At 51.1% G+C, this 12,278-nt stretch overlaps 1 pseudogene; it reads right to left on the reverse strand.

The window, feature by feature from the left end:
* The window catches only part of LOC119273529, a 7,618-nt pseudogene extending 1,900 nt beyond the window's left edge, over nucleotides 1–5,718 (reverse strand).
* Between the last annotated feature and the right edge of the window lie 6,560 nt (nucleotides 5,719–12,278).

Below are 12,278 nucleotides of genomic sequence, written 5' to 3' on the forward strand. Positions count from 1 at the left end.
TAAGTCCCCCACCCCTCCCCCTCACTCATCTCTCTCTGTATTTTAGAGAAAAAATTAGATGTTAATTAGATGTTTTTCGGTTAGGGCACTAGAGTTTTGCTAGGTTAATTAGGTTAGTAGTGCTGCTAGTAGTATTGGTACAGTAGGTTAATTAGGTGATGTTAAATGAATAACCTAAATGAATGAAATTAGTAGTTAACTGAATTTTTTTCCTTTCATCATTATAGAGCAATAAAGTTAACTGAATTTTGTTCTATTAGTAGTTAAATGAATTTTCTTCTACACTGTTTGCACATGTGGTTGCTCGTGTATATTTGGACACTGTTTGCAGGGAATGATGCTTAGTGGCCTATGTTTTGCCGGAATGTTGATTCATTTCTTTTCCGGCAAATTTCAGGTTCTCGATTTGTCCACTTTTTAGAAAAGCTCATGCCGAAATTTTCCGTGAATTTCGGCATGACTTGTGCTACAAACTAGGACATATCGAGTGCCCGTAATTTGCCGCACCGGGAAGGAGTCAACATTCCTGCAAAACAATAGGCCTTTTTATGTCATTATTCATTTTATTAGGTCTAGAATTAATTTACTAGATTTAATCATAGGAAACATGACTAGCAACGATGAAGGACAGGGTTCTGGTGATTGCGACGACGCCTACCGGGCGGCAGACGAATTTTTTAGCCTTACCGATGATCAACCGATGTTATTGCTGGGCCCACCGGTGGCATCGGGGACTGAGACCGACACGCAGACCGGTGCTGAGACTGAGATCGGCGCTCAGACTCAGACCGGCATCGAGACCGGTGCTGAGACTGAGACAGGCGCTGCCTCGGGGAGCGGAGCCGGTGTAGAACCGAAAGCAAAGAGGCAACGGGTTCCTAACAAACTCAGGACTACTAGAGTGGTGGTCACGGAGGTGGACGGCGGCAATTTTGAGCCGACGGCGCCCGAGGAAGCGCGTCGATGCTACGGCAATCAAATAGGCTGCATCGTACGGACAACCGCCACCATCAACGATGAGAAACTACAGAAGATAGAAAATATGAGGAGCTCCCTCCTAAAGAAGTTTCACCAGATATTCTTGTTCCCGGGCCGGAATGAGAAGGATTATAAAGATCCAGATGAGGACCCGACAATGAAGAAGATAAACAAACACGCCATGACCAAGTTTAGCGACGTTGGCCGCCTGGAAAAATCGAGTGAAAGCAAGGATCATTGACAAGAAGGAACCCTACTCCGAGATTGTAAAGGATAATCCGACAATCACAGAAGAGCAGTTTCAAATATTCAAGGAGGCTTGCGAGGCCGAAGATGCCAAAAAAAAGTCTAAGTACATGAAGGGGCTTCAAGAGAGGAACATTGGGAGCCACCACCTCGGAAGCCGTGGTTACGACGGAAAGAGGTCCAAATGGGCCAAGGAGGACGCGGAAGCCGCGAGTCTGGGCATCCCAGACCCCTTGGCGGAGTTCACCGTCCCGCAGGAGCCTGACGTCCTCAGGGCCCGGCACCGTTGGGACCCAGTGAAAAAGGTTTACGAGACAATACCGGTCATTACCGAGTTCATGAGACTGCTGGTAATTTTAGTTTCTGATCAATTCGACTGCACACGTTAGTCATATTTGTAAACGATCTTTGTGCCTTTTGCAGAGAGAACAACACAGGATTGCGGCCGAAAGCGACTCGCCGTCTGAGGCATTGGCGAGGCCCAAGTGGGACACTCCATTCAAGCGGGCGTTGAACATATTGAAACAACAACCGGTGGATACTCGACCATCGTGTGGACGCGTGCACGGTGTCGGAGACGGCACCGCGTGGAAGAAGTACTACCGTGAGACCACGGAGGAGAGAAAGGAAAGACGGAGGTTAAATGAAGAAAACATCGACAAGAGGGTTGAGATTGCGGTTGAGAATAAATCAACTAAGACAGTCGCAACAGCGGTAGCTGCCGCAAAACAGGTGGCTTTAGATATTTCTACTACCTTGGTTCCGGCCGTTTTCAATTGGACCATGCAAAATACAAAAAAAGATGCAGCGGACTTTCCCCTTGCTGACTTCTTGGTGGGGAGCAGCTCGACTAGCGTTGCACCAGCACCTGCAGCTGCACCTGCTCCCGCACCGGCTCCCGCACCGAACGTGCTAGGCGGTGCTTCGTCTTTGGCTGAGCTCGACGCCCTCACGGTATCTGTCACACCGGCCCCCTTCAACATAAATGTATAATCTCCCGTTTTCGTTGCCTGAATTGGCGCCTCCTCAGGGTTTGAGCATCATGAGTCGGTGCCTGAATTGCCGTCTCAACATATTATGGACGACCTTCCGGTAGTAAAGAAGTTTAGGAAGAGAGTGAGGAAAGGCAAAAAAGTTGTTTCTATGATCCAGCCGCCTCAGCAACCTCGGCTTCAGGACCGTATAGATATCCCCGGTGCGGATAAATGGCATATCCCCGGTCAACCAATCCTACCTGCAACAGCGCTACGGGCCAGATTCGGCGATCTAAAGAGACTTCATGACGATGTGCTGCGGGTAGAGAAAGACCTCATCGCCTCGAAAGATCCAGGATACCCACTCTACGTGGTTAACGTTCCGCGGAAAATGTCGTACGTCGACAGCTTCCCCGCGGATAGGTTCTTCCTCCGATTCGATTACATATTCGACATGTTTCACGTGAAGAAGCTGAATTTTACTTTTGTCCGCCTTTATGCCTTGCACATGAACTACATCATCGGGGTTGAGCAGATATCTCATATCTATGTCGCTGACCCGTACTACATGCACGAGGGCTTCTTGGGAGTCTGCGCAAATCACCGTGAATACGCGAGGGATTACATCGTCAGTTTCATGCTCACTAATAAGGACAAGAGGGCGATTCTTGTGCCTTATCATCCCGTGTAAGTCATCCGCGCTGCTATCCTTCCTTCGATTTCAATCATTCATTTGCATGGTGGAGGCTAATTAATTTGAGGACTTATTTTGCGCAGCGGCGGGCGTGCCGTCCTCATCATCCTCTACCCCCGATTCTCCCACGCTCTTTACTTGGACACGTCTAAGAACATTCACAAAAAGGATTACACCCACATCAAGGATGTTCTCGACAATGCTATGTATCACTACCAATCACTGGGTGGAGAGGTCAGGGACAAGAAGATGAGGGGCGGCAGGGTCGCCTTCGGCCATAAGACCAACTTCTGCTGCATCCAGCAACCGGACGATTCTCTTAATGATGGATTCTATGTCCTACACCACATGCTGGAGTACAGACGGGATCACCAGAACCTTCGCATGGCACCTACTTCCGGCGATGCCCATATTCTGCAATGGGCAAAGGACATAGGAGATATCGAGGATCATCGACTTCGAGCTGAGTTCTATAACATCCAGCGCAAACTTGCCCAAATCATCATGAAGGAGGTCGTCGGAAAAACAGGGATGTTCTATGGAGAAGGACAAATGTCGCGGGAAGACGTCCGAACATGGATAGCCTCTCAGCGTCTCGACCTGAAGCCTTTCACTAGGCTTAGGGACTATCTCCCTGACTTGGATGGATGGAACGACATGTTGGAGTGATTGTCGATATATGACAATGTGTCCATTTAGTCCATACTTTCTGTCTGACAAAATTTTGAGTTATGCACGGTGAAACTTTATTTGTGATGTAATTAAACCGTCCTCGTCCTCGACTAGCGAAAATCACTCTAGTTAGGGCATTTTGGGGTACGATGAACTTTGTTATTTATGCTTATGATATGTTGTTTTTATTTTTGCCAAGTCTGTCTCTTTCTGTTGCTCAACTATATATGTTGCATATCATCGACTCATGTGATGATGCAGGTGCATAGATCATAGATGGCGAAGAAGTGCTATGCCAGGAGTATATATACGACAAGTGGCCGGAGTGTCAGGCCCTTCCGGTTTCTGAGCGACAGGCAGTAGTTAGTTTAGAGGTTCACGCTAATGCGAAAGAGGGATACGAACTCATGTTCTCAAAGTGATAGCTCTTCTCGCGTATATCATTGTTTAGATGGATGACGATGTATTTGCATATCATTCGAGACTTGTATCGCTATTTTCGAGATGATGACGAGAGACCACTTTGTGTTGGATGATGATTATGATGATGACATGATTTGATGAGACTAATTGTATGTATATGCTATGATTACATTTGTATGTGTATGATATGCTAAAGATTATTGTATAAAGCCTATTCAAATACAAAACAAATATGCAGGAAAAAATTAATAAATAAACTAGTAGTAGCGAGGGGGGAAATTTAGCAGTAGCGCCGCATTTTCAGTAGCGCGTCCCAGCAAACAGCGCTGCAGATAATATCAGTAGCGCCCTTTCCCAAAGAGCGCTACAGCTATTCATGTATAGCAGTAGCGTGGGACAACCGGCGCTACTGCTATACGTTAGCTGTAGCGCCTTATTAGTAGCGCCGGTGCCCGCGCTACTGAGAGGCCCAAAACCCTCGCTGCTGGTAGGCTTTTCCCTAGTAGTGAAAGCATAGCTTCTGTGCATTCTTTGGTGGATGAAGCATAGTAATAAATGGTTGATGTGACAAGACACAAGAGTAGTAGAATATAAGGGAATAGATGCAATTGAATAAACAACATGCGAATGAAAATAGAGCAGCCCAGACCTGCATGCATCCGGATCTCCAAGAAATGGATGGCTTAGCCATGCACGGGATATCCCGTGCATGGTAGAACATCATTTCTCCTGTCTCCCTTGTCTCCTGCTTCTTTCTTGGCTCGTGCGCCGCTGGAGCTGACGTCGATCTGCTTCCGTCGCTGTGCTCCGACTCCGAGGCTGCGCCCTTCTTGGAAGAAGCGTGGCTATCCCTGGTGCTCTCCTGCGATGCTGCCGGACTTTGAGCCTGAGGCGTGGACGCCGCGACCTTGTTGCTTGCGGCGGAGCTGCTCCATTTCTCTGTGCCACCCGAAGAGCTGCTGGCCCTGGCGGCGAGAATGTTGGCAATGGTGGCGCGCAACGTCGGGTTGGGGACCAGATCGTCCGCGCTTGCCTTGGCCCCGCACGTGCACTCGGAGTTGGCGATGATGTGCACTCGGATGCATCGGTCGCAAAAGCTGTTGAAGCAACACTTGCTCGCCACCACCACGCCGGCCATCACCTCCTTGCAGATCTTGCAGTGGAGATCCGCCGGGAAGCCGTCATTGTTACTCTCGTCGGCCAGCATAGGAGGGCAGGCACAGGAGCCCTTCAGAAGTCGAATCTGGAGTCGCCGTTTGTGTGGCAGTGCTGGATGAAGTAGCCCGGGACACGGCACCAGTGGCACACGTACCCGGCCGGCGGCGCCCACCCGTTGTGCGTTGCTCCACGGCCTTTGTCGATCACCGCGCTGATAGCTTTTGCCTGGTCGTCCTGGGTTCCGTCGGACCTCAGGGCCGACCTCGACGACGAACCACCGTTGTCTTGCCTCGATCTAGGGCACAGAGGGGGTATGTCGGATGGCACAGCCACTCGGCGTACCAGCACCGTCGAGTTGGGCAGGGCCAAGGCGTCGTCGTCCGCGTACTCCTCGCGGGTCTGCTCATTGGAGATGGTGATGCTCTCCTTGGGACCCCGGCCGCGTGTCCGGCCGCGACCATGGCGGTCTGTCTTCATGATAAGGCGCTTCAGCTCGCCGACGGTGATGGAAGGTGCCGCGACGGGCAGGGAGAATGTTTCCATGCAGTCCTCGTATCGGTAGCACACTGCCATCGTTCGGCCACGACGATCGAGATGGACGCCCTCGTGAGCTGCGCCGAATTCGCTCGCCGGAGATCAGCCTAGCTAGGATGGCTGTAGCTACGAGGCTCAAGCCAACAGGCTCTAGAGCATCTCCAACAGGCGCCGAACGCGCCGCGCGCAAAAAACTGATTTGCCGCGCGCCCATCGCCTGGCTTGGCGCGGTGCACAGCGCTGGCTCCAGCAGCCGCGCTAAAATGCAGCGCGCGCGTCGCTCCAGCAGCGTGCAAAAATGCAGCGCGCGCGTCGCTCCAGCAGCGTGCAAAAATGCAGCGCGCGTGACTCGCCGGTGCATTGCATATGGCATTTTGAACACAAAATGAAGTTGATGAAACATTCAAAATGCAATGAACATGACATATAAAATTTCACACAAACAAGTTGATGAAGAAAAGTTCATGCCCACAAGTTCAAAATCATACCCACAAGTTTATCCAACCAAGTTCAAAAGGCAAATCAAGTTCAATACACAAATGAAAGACACATCATTCCTCGTCCTCGTCTTCGTCCTCGTCTTGATCTTCGAAAGACGATTCTTCCACCTCCGAAGATAAATCTTCCTCCCTCTCCTCATCGCGCACCGCATCACGTGAAGCTCCGATGGTGTTGGCAAGATCTTCAATGGCATCTTCATGGGAATGTGTGCGAGGAGGCACATCGAAAGACATTCTGCCCATGACGGTCGGAGGTGCACCCATGCCTCCCATGAGAGAAGCAAAACTCATGCCTCCCATGGTGGCTATAGCGTCGGGGGGTGCTCCAAAGCCAGCCATGCCTCACATTGCACCGCCCACGGTACCTCCGAAGCCACCCATGCCACCCATGGCGCCGATGCCACCGCCACCCATTGCGCTGAGGCCACCGCCACCCATTGCGCGGATCATGGCTCTTTTTTGGATCAAGACTTCTTCATGAGCAAGATTGACATACTCCTTTTGCACCTCATTGAGGATAGATGTGTCCAAGAAGAACAAGTGCTTCTCCCATTTCAACAATCTTGTTCGCTCCTCATTGCTCATCTTCCTCTCCTCGGCCGCCACCTTCCTCTCCTCGGCCGCCAACCTCCTCTCCTCGGCTGCGGCATCTTGGTTCCTTGCCATTTTCCTCACCTCGTTGGCTTCTTTTCTTGCCTTCACAATAGCTTCCATAGCATTTTTGAGCTCATCATCTCCTTTCCTCTTCTTCTTTTCGGTTTTATCTTTCTTGCACCCATCCGGTCGCTTTGGCTTCGAGTATGAAACCGAGTTGGGTGTGGGGCTTCTCTTGCCGTCATCACTTGATGCATCATCCTCATCATCATCCAACTTAATTGTTTGCTTCCGTTTGTTGCTCAAATGCAAATCATCCAAATCTTCACGCTTCTTCCATTTCTCATCATCCTTCAACACTTCATAGCAATGAGGCAAAGTAAATATCCTTCCTTTCTTGATCTTCCCCTTCTTGGTTTTCCTCTCCTCTTCTTTGAACAAGTTTTGCGCAATGTTGTACTACATGAAAACAAAGCAAGTTAGCACCAACAACAAGTATGATGAACATGTATGAAATGCCACTTACTCTATCGTCCTCATTTGTGCCACTTGGGTTCAACTTGTCAACCGCCTTTTGACAGGCCACCCACCGTTGACAATCCGAGTTGATAGTCGACCACCGGGACCGAAGTGATCGGTCGGAGCGGTCAATTCCACTCACGTTGCGAACATCAAAGTGTTCCTTCATCCGAAGCCAATAAGCATCTCTACTTTGATCACCTCCAACGGATGGATCCCTCGACACTTGCAACCAAGTATTGCATAGTAAGATGTCATCAGCGTTGGTGTAATTGCCCGCTCTTCCTTTTGATGCATCGACAATGCCCTCACCCTCCTCGTCCACCTCGAACTCATGGTTTTCGAAATGCATGTCATTGGTTTGAGACCAATGCGAATTGTTGGAGCCAACACCCATCGTTGACATGTATGCATCATCATTGAGACTAAAAAGTTTTTTGAACAATGCAAATAAGCTATCTATATGTGAATGCATTCAAAACATAACAAAAAAATTGAAAAGTTAGAATTTTTTTTACCTTGGAGGCATTTCGTCGAACATGGTGTGCGCGCCGGCTCAACGAGTGAGCTCGTCGGCGCTTCGGTAGCCGCCGCGCCCGCCGCACGCCCCGCAAGCTTCTTCCTCCTTGCCTTGGAGGTGCCGGAGCCGTCCGCTGCCTTGTTTTTCTTCGCCGATGTCTTGCCCTTCTTTGGTCGTGCCGCATTAGGGAGTTTTGAGGAGGAGGGGCGGCGGCTCGGGCCGGCGCCGGCGCGACACCACCCGCCACCGAGGTCATCCGCGGTGGCATAGAGAGGCCGCGTGATGAAGATATGTACCTAGGGTAGGGTCATGGATCTGTCCAACATACCCTCCCCAAGGACATCTCTACAAAGAACCATAAGCAGTCGAAGAGAAAACATCATCCACTCGACCATGAAGATGTGCTCACTCAACTTCCTTGAAGACACTCGACCACCTTGAAGACACTCGACCACCAGAAGATGAGAAACTCTCCACTCTGCAATGGTCAAGACTTAAACCATAGCTTTATGGGCATTTATAACACTTTACTGTAGACGTTACCAGTAACGCCCCTCCTTTATGAACATTGAACCCTGTGTAACGGAGGAGAGCCGGGGTCTTGGCACACTCTATATAAGCCACCCCCCTCCTCTGGGGCAGGGGTTCGCACTTTTGGTAATTCACACACATATATTCAGTCGACCGCCTCAGGGCTCCGAGACGTGGGGTTGTTACTTCCTCCGAGAAGGGCCTAAACTCGTAAACTCGTGTGTACAACTCCTCCATAGCTAGGATCTTGCCTCTACATTCCTACCCCCCTATTCTACTATCAGTCTTAGGACCACGACAGTTGGCACCCACCTTGGGGCAGGTGTCTTAGCGACTTATTGGAGAAGTTGCAATTTTTCCGATCCCCTTCATCATGGTTCCAGGCGGAGCTTTGGCTGAGGGCCGCGAGATCCGTCTCGGCGCACTCATGTTTGTCGCCGATGACTCCGCTTGGCTCCAGGAGGAACCACTCGACGCCGACGCGCTCCCCGCTCACGGGGCGGTGCACTTTCGCGCGTGTGTCCGTGGCGTCCTCCTGCGGCAACTGTCGACCTAGTACCAGTCAACTCCAGCGGCTTTCCCCCTCCCTGCGACCCGCTGGAGCAAGCGCACCGGTCGGTCGAGGCTTCAGCGGCGGGTGAAGCATGCGGTGGCCCGCCAATGGGCCACCCCTCAAGTCGCGGCGATCGAGCCCGGCGAATCTCTCTACGGCCTGTTCGATCTGTCGACTGGCTCCGTAGAGACCGCATCCGAGTGCGGCAGCAGTGACTCGGCGGCGGAAGTCCTGATGGTCAATGGACCACGCAGTCCTCCTGGATTCAATCGTGAAGACGGAGGTGACGGGAACGGTGATCCGTCGCGCGTTCACGAGGAGTACCGCCCCGAACCTCTCTCCTCGCAGCAGAAGGAAGAACTTCATCGCCGGAACATGGATGCCCTGCACACTCCTATAGTTGGAGAAACCCCCGAGGCCCAGGCCTTGGAGCAGGCGCGCTTGGCCAATCTGGCTGAGCGCACTCGACTGGAGAACCTCCAGCGCGCACTTGACGATCGCGCTCGACAACATGCTCCTGAGTCCAGTCAACGCCAACTTTTTCCACCTCCAACTCAGGTATACCGAACCCCGATCCAGAATCTAGCTGCTGCTGCCCGGATAGCAGAGTTGATCCAACCCTCCCAGTCAGAAGCTGGTCGAGGTCTGGTGCAGATCCGAGCCTTGCTCCGGGCGGCGGGAGAGCAGAATACAGTTGTATCTCAGTCGCGGGATAGGATCCATAGCAGATCCGTGATGGCAGACATAGTTCAGTCGGCCCATAGCCCAAGATCGCCTCCGAGGCGTGAGGGACGTGGGGATCGACAAGATCAGTACAGAAACCGAGAGCAGTATGACCGTCGAGTCGATCATGATGATCACCGTCGAGTGCCCACGCCTCCCCGAGGAGCGGGTCGTACGTGCCTCGGCAGCATGAAGACAGACGCCCTCACAGTGTTGGGCGAGGTATTCCAATCGACCCCAGGGAGCCAGGCTTTGATGCGAGATCCATTCTCGTGCAGGGCTTGGTCGACAGAAACAGAGCTCACCGGGAGGGCCATGATGGAGGTCCACAAACAAGCAACAGGGTGCATGTCTCTGGTCCAGAGTGCTTCAGCAGAGCTATCAGAGCTGCGGTGATTCCCCCAACTTCAGGTTGGCGTCTGGAGTTAGTAAGTTTACCGGGGAGTCCAAGCCTAACACTTGGCTTGAAGACTACCGAGTGGCTGTCCAGATTGGTGGCGGCAATGATGAAGTGGCCAAGAAACACCTTCCTCTAATGTTAGAGGGCTCGGCTAGAGCGTGGCTGAACCAGTTAGCACCTGGCAGCATCTATATTTGGGAAGATCTCGCTCGAGTGTTTGTCAGAACATTCGAGGGCACGTGCAACGACCGACAGGTTTGACAGAGTTGCGGTGTTGTGTTCAGAAACCGAATGAAACTTTGAGGGATTATATCCAGAGATGGATCACCCTGCACCACACAGTAGAAGATGTGTCAGATCATCAGGAAATTTGTGCCTTTAAGGAAGGCGTCAGGTATCGAGAGTTGAATATGAAATTTGGCCGGACAGGAAATATGACTCTGACTCGGATGATGGAAATTGCCACCAAGTATGCCAATGGTGAAGAAGAAGAGCGGCGCCTGAGTGGCAAGCACAAAGCAGTCACCCACGAAGACGGTGGAGGAAACTTCAGTCGGAAACAGAAGCGCAAGGCCGAGCCAGCTGCTCCAGGTGAAGCCTTGGCTGTGGTTCAAGGAAAGTTCAAGGGGAAGCCCAAAGGGCCGTGGAACCGCAAGAAAGTAAAAGATCAAGATGGAAATGACGTGTCGGAGCTGCCGTGCCATATCCACACCAAAAAAGATGAAGAAGGTAATTTCATTTACCCGAAGCACACCACTCGGCAGTGTCAGCTCCTAATCCAGCAGTTCCGAGAGAAACAACCCAAGGAAAAAGAGAAGGAGGCAGACAAGGCTGAGGATGAGGAAGAGGATGACGATGGTTATCCCCACGTGAATTCCACTCTGATGATTTTTGCTGACGTTGAGAGCAAAAGTCGATTGAAAGTCATCAACAGGGAAGTGAACATGGTCGCTCCGGCGACACCCAGTTACTTGAAGTGGTCGTAGACTGCCATTATATTCGACCAGTCTGATCATCCAGCGCACATCGCCACCCCTGGGAGGCAAGCACTAGTGGTCGACCCGGTGGTCAAAGGCACTCGACTGACAAAGGTCCTGATGGACGGTGGCAGTGGTCTGAACATACTGTATGCAGAAACGTTGAAAAGAATGGGCATTTCAATGTCCAGACTTAGTGAAAGCCATATGAGTTTCCATGGGATCATTCCAGGCAAGAAGGCTGCATCCCTCAGTCAGATTGCACTCGACGTGGTTTTCGGTGATTCCAAAATTACCGCAAAGAAAAGTTGACGTTTGAAGTTGTGGATTTCCAGAGTGCTTATCATGCAATTCTGGGCAGGCCAACTTATGCATGATTTATGGCTCGACCATGTTACGTGTACCTCAAACTGAAGATGCCTGGTCCCAGAGGAGTGATCACTATCTCTGGTAATCGGAAGAAGGTAGAAGAGTGCTTCCAGAAGGGCTCAAAGATCGCTGATGCCCAGATGGCCGTGGTAGAATTGCAAGAATACCAGAAAAATGCAGATCCGAGTGACTTGCTGCGAGCCAAGAAGCCAGCCACAGATTCAGCATTCCAGTCGTCTGGTGAAATGAAGTCGATTCACATTCACCCAACAGATCCCTATGCTGCTCCGACTCACATTTCAACCTCACTCGACTCCAAATAGGAAGAAGCGCTCATCCAGTTCCTTCATGAGAACTGGGACATCTTTGCATGGAAGCCTTCTGACATGTCGGGTGTTCCCAGGGGACTGGCTGAGCATCGTTTGAGAGTCGACCTGAAGGTGAAACCAGTTAAAGAGCATCTTCGATGGTCCACCGTCCAGAAAAGAAAGGCAATCGGTGAAGAGGTGGCTCGGCTCTAAGTTTATCCGAGAGATTTATCACTCTGAGTGGTTAGCCAATGTTGTCATGGTCCCAAAGAAAGACGACTCACTTCGTATGTGTATTGATTTCAAGCATATCAATCGGGCCTGCCCGAAAGATCAGTTCCCTCTCCCTCGCATCGATCAGATAGTTGACTCGACTGCAGGGTGCGAGCGTTTGTCCTTTTTAGACGCCTATTCCGGTTACCACCAGATCCGTCTGTACGGGCCCGACAAAATAAAGACAGCTTTTATCACCCCATTTGGGTGCTTCTGTTATGTCACAATGCCATTCGGTTTGAAGAACGTCGGAGCCACATTCATGAGGATGATTCAGAAGTGCCTGCTCACTCAGATCAGTCGGAATGTGGAAGCATACATGGATGACATTG

This window comes from Triticum dicoccoides, chromosome 3A (assembly GCF_002162155.2).
Source record: "Triticum dicoccoides isolate Atlit2015 ecotype Zavitan chromosome 3A, WEW_v2.0, whole genome shotgun sequence".
Taxonomy (NCBI): Eukaryota; Viridiplantae; Streptophyta; class Magnoliopsida; order Poales; family Poaceae; genus Triticum; species Triticum dicoccoides.